Raw genomic sequence first — 5,812 nt, forward strand, 5'->3', positions numbered from 1 at the left:
GGAGAGAAACCTTATGACCCTTAGATTTAATGGTGTATGTGTTCTTATCCATGTGAATTGTCAAAACCATAGTCACGTGACAAGGATAATGACAAATCCAAGCTCATATGGACTAAACTCAATCTCAATTTCTTGCCACCTGGCAGCTCAAGGGCCTGTCATTGCTTCCAAGTTGTTGTGCAACCAATTGAGAACTCTAAGAACTCATATGCAAAGCCAACTTTAACTGGAATGGGCACATAATATGTCAACACGATAGGTTATAAACCTCAAGTCGTGTGCTAGTGAAGAACTTCAGGTTTTATTCTTGATTAGTTCTTGAGACTTTCAGACCTTTAAGACTTCCACTGTCCTCTTGACATATAAGACTTTCTTGTCAGATATTCAAGAGATATTGCGGATTCTAATCAAGACAAACACTTCACACAATTGGCCTTAGTTGGTCTTTGTTTTATCCAAAACATCACAACTTACCAATTTCAAATGTACAAGAGTAGAAAACTTTTACTCTTACATTTGAAAAGTGTTTTAAACCTTCTTGAAGACATGTCACTCAAGTTACAATCTTGGAGTATGACTCTAAGAATTGTTTTTGGAACGAAGTATGAATAATCTTCTTGATTTAACCACTTCAACAATTCATAGCTCCTTTTCTTAGTCATAAGAGTGCACTAAGATTTTCTTAGAGAACTAATTGTTATATGGTTTCTTAATCATTAAGATGATCACAAAAAACTAATACTAAAGTACTCTCCCATCTTTTCTGATTTGAGAAACTTTTATCCTTCTGCCTAAGTTGATTCTTCTTATTCGCTCTGCCTTACATTGAAACTTTTCCAATGTCTCAGAATTACACTTAAGCTTGTAAGTATAACCATATTTACTGAGCTTTAGTAAATTATGACGAATAATCTTATCGATCTTTTGTGGTGGACTTGACCAGTGCTCAAGAATGTGTACTCGATCCCTTAGTCCTTCACTTGACTCACATATACATGTGAACAAGGAACTAGTCTTAATTTTCCAAAGATGAAAAATTCTCATCCATCATGCTATACAGCTTGCATGATTCCAAGTTCCGGTCCAATTGAAACTTGGGTGACGAGAATCTTTCCTTATTTGGTAAATTTAGAAATTACCACAAATGAAAGAATCAAATTCATATTTCCACTCTTGCTCTTGATTGAATCATATAAGCAACAATTTTCTTTCCTCAAATGCCATTGTAAGGATATTTTAAAATAAATAAAATCAAAATTTTGTTTCTTTTTATTTTAAAAACTTTGCGAAAAAACAATCCTTACGGTCCATATGAAAACTTGTTGTTATCTATTCCTAAGCAATATCTCATAACTCCTAAGAACTAGCTCAAGAATCCAATCTTCAAACTATGCAATAGAAATCCATCTATGCGATCAGATTCAACATATTCTTTCTTTAAGTTTCTTCACTTTTCTTTGATTCATAAAACATCAACATGTGACCCAGTCACATCATGTATCAAGAATCTCAGAATAGAAACTTAGCAGAGTTAGATAGTGGACTTTACCTGAAGTAGAGTCAAACTTATTGACTTTAACACCCTTAGGTAAAATTTGGCAGCTTCGCAACCAATGCCCCTTCCTTTGGCAATATAAACATATGGACCCTTTGGTAATGGTACATAGGACTATCATAGACTTATCCTTTCTCTTTACCATTTGGTCAACCGAGTTGACTATGGCTGATCCCTTTCCACTGGGAAGAGAGAGCTTTACTAGATATCCAATGTCATCATTGTCAATGTCCATAAAGTTGTAGGAAGTTGATCTTAGCAAATAGATAAGATCATTAAGGGTCTTGTCATAGTCTGTTTCATAGGAGTCCCAAAGTAACTCACTATGTGACTTAGAAAGTGATTGAGCCACGAACTTTCTCAAGACTTTGACACCCAACTCTCCCGACTTGTCAATATGTGACTACATCTCCAAGATATGATCACACATAGACCTTTGCTTCTCTATAGGGCTTGAGTGACCTTAAACTTTTCAAGAACTTGTGGGTTAAGGAGAATAATTGGAGGAGGTGAAAGAAGTATGATTTCCATGGGACATCATCTTCATTTAGGAAAGCTTGTTTCAAGAGATTTGGGAAGATCATAAATGTCTAAACCAGACAACTTTTGGGAGATATTCAAGATAGTTGATCTAAAGTCCCTAATATAACACCCAATATGAAATATTAAAGCTAGGACCCAACACAATACTTTTATAACTTGGAAGAGGGATGCCGTAATCCAAGATATAAAATATTTGAAGGTAGGTGAATGACGATTCACCAATTTCCACCAAGATAAACGAAATGTATTATTAGGTTTTTAATTGGTTTTTGAAACTCCTAGTTTCTTTTGAGATTCATTGAACTTTTCAATGGCATGTTTCAATCTCGAGTGTGCCCTTCAGGTCTTTTGACAGGGATACTGAGGATCACAAAACAAGGTGTGAAGTAACCAAGCAAATTACTTGGTACTCTTAAGTGTTTACCCCTCAATCGATGTGCCGGTTAACCACACACGTGATGGGTTTTAGCCATAAGAACTTTCCTATGTGCGCATGCAAAACCCTAAAGCTTGGATCTAGGCTTTCTAATAAACATGCTTTGAATCCAAGTCTTCTAATGACTAATTAGGTTAAATAACAACATTGAAACAGATCTAGAATCATACCTTTGAGTTCCTTGTTGATCTTGAGGTCTTGGAGCTTCTAGAGTCACAAATGTCACTCCTCTAATGGCTTACAAACACCAAAGCAAGAAGAATGATTTAGGAGAGAGGAGAGGGGAGGAATTTCGACCAGAGGTTCCTTACTTTAGGTCAAGTGTCGAATTCCATCAGCCATAGGGTCTATTTATACTTGTAGACTCCTTAAGGGTTACAACTTAAACCCTAATTGGATAACTTAGACTTTAAGTTAATCCATATCCTTTCCTTGATAACCCTTTGGACGATTTTGGCTTATCATAGCCCTAGAAGTCGTCCAATCCTATATCAATAAGGATTTACAGTCTAAAGTTTAACTATCAAACAATTGACAGTTTATACCCCTTTATTTAATTAATCTCTTTAAGTCACCAAATTAATTCTAATTAATTCTATGACTTATATTAATCAAATAACAATATATTATTCATTATATTATTCCCATAATATATTAATAATATTTACTCTCTCTTATTAAATCATCCTATCAAGTTGCTATGGTGAAGGCAACCCAAAAGGACCCTGCACAACCGGATCAAATACTTGACTAATATAGTTACAGCCTTAGACACTATTCCAACAGTCTCCCACTTGGATAAGTCTAGTAACTATACAAGTACAATTCGGTTTGCAATCGTAGCTCTCAAAGACGCTGTCAACTCTGATCTAATCAATCTTGTCCTTTAGATAAGGGAACGTACAGTCCTTTGTTAGATATCATGCTGACAATCCTATGGAATGGTTAGCCAAGCATTTAGGTTTCTCGATCTCTGATTTATTTGACATAGAACTTAATCGAACACATCAATTCAGTTCTGACCGGGCCCGGCACATAAGTCAAATCAAATCATCGAGCGGCCGAGATATCGCTTTTACCTTCTTAGATAAAAGTTACAGATAAACTTCGACTTATATGCATTTACTTATTCATTAACCAACTATACACAACAATGCATTTTATAACACCGAGTTACTGATGCGTTTTTGCATTATCAATGTACAACCAATTAACAAATAACAAACCATATATCTAGGTTTTAAGACTATATGATATTATCGTCTTGCGATCACCCTTTTGTATCTTATTCCATAAGGTGATTCCAGCAAGCGCAGGTTTATTCCAATGCTCAAAACTAGTTCATAAGCACTCATGAACGTTGCAGCAACCCTTTGCTATGTCTAACACCATTTAGACAATCTACACACCAATTCATGACAATCTTCATTCATATCTACTCCCAACATATGAACGATTGTGGACTATTTGAACAATTCTATTATTCCTAATAAACTCAATTATTCTGGAAGTCAAAACATGCAAAGTGAAACAATAGCTAAACAATTAACATAAGATAGTAACATTACTCATAAATAAAACTCCTTTATTTAATCATCAAATGTTAATTACATTTATCTATTACACGTTTCTAATACTATCTAATCTATGCTAATATCATCCTTCAGCCCAATACTCCTAGCATGCTGCAAGTGCTTAACCCTACTCAGTCCCTTCGTAAGCGGATCTGCTGGGTTATCTTCTGATGATATCCTCTTCACTTCGAGTTGTCCTTCTTCTACACATGTCTAATGAAGTGATATTTTCTGTCGATATGTCTTGATCTACCATGATCCCTCGGTTCCTTGGTTAAGGCAACCGCGCCTTCGTTATCACAGAAAATCTCCATTGGCTCATTTATGGCAGGTACAACTCCAAGATCACTGATGAAGTTCTTTAGTCATATTGCCTCCTTCGACGCTTCGCTCGCTGCAATGTACTCTGATTCGCACGTTGAATCAGCTACTGTTTCCTGTTTGGAACTCTTCCATGTCACTGCTCCTCCATTTAGGGTAAAGACCCAGCCTGACTGCGAACGGTAGTTGTCCCTGTCGGTCTGAAAACTGGCGTCACTATACCCTCGCACCTTCAAGTCATCACTCCCTCCGAGGACTAAGAACCATTCCTTCGTCCTCCGAAGGTACTTAAGGATATTCTTCACCGCAATCCAATGTGCTTTGCCAGGATTCCCTTGATATCTGCTAACCATGCTCAAAGCGAAGGCTACATCAGGGCGAATACAAGTCATAGCGTACATGATTGAGCCAACTGCGGAAGCGTATGGTACTCGGCTCATTTCTGCTATCTCAGCTTCGGTACTCGGACTTTGAGTCTTACTCAATTTGGCATTACTTTGTATCGGTAGCTCTCCCTTCTTTGAGTTTTCCATACTAAAACGTTTTAGTACCTTCTCTAAGTAAGTATTCTGACTAAGTCCAATTAGTCTCTTACTTCTTTCTCTTACTATCCTTATTCCCAAAATGTAAGAAGCCTCTCCGAGGTCCTTCATAACGAAGCACTTCCTGAGCCAGGACTTAACCTCCTGCAGAGTCGGGATGTCGTTTCCTATGAGTAATATGTCATCGACATATAGAACGAGGAAGCTTACTATACTCCCACTGGCTTTGACATATACACAAGATTCGTCTTCGCTTCGTACAAATCCAAACTCTTTGACTTTCTCATCGAAGCAAAGATTCCATCTGTGAGACGCTTGCTTAAGTCCATAAATGGACTTCTCAAGCTTACACACTCTATTCGGATGCTTCGGATCCACAAACCCCTCGGGCTGAGCCATGTAACCATCCTCAGCCAACTTCCCATTAAGGAAAGCGGTCTTGACATCCATTTGCCAAATCTCATAATCATGAAATGCAGCAATAGATAGCATTACTCTAATAGATTTAATCTTCGCAACTGGTGAGAAGGTCTCATCATAGTCAACTCCAGGAGTTTGAGTAAAGCCCTTCGCAACCAATCGCGCTTTATATGTGTGCACGTTTCCATCCACGTCGGTCTTCTTCTTGAAGATCCATTTGCACCCAACGGTCTTACGTCCGGGCACATAATCAACCAAATTCCAAACTTGGTTATCATACATGGATTGGATCTCGCTATCCATTGCCTCTTTCCATTTCGCAGACTCCGGGCCTGCCATGGCTTCCTTATAGCTATTAGGTTCATCAAGATTTATTAGTGTACCATCACTAATATACGTGTCCCCTTTGGTAGTAATATGA

Source organism: Lactuca sativa, chromosome 4 (assembly GCF_002870075.4).
Source record: "Lactuca sativa cultivar Salinas chromosome 4, Lsat_Salinas_v11, whole genome shotgun sequence".
NCBI classification, from domain to species: Eukaryota; Viridiplantae; Streptophyta; class Magnoliopsida; order Asterales; family Asteraceae; genus Lactuca; species Lactuca sativa.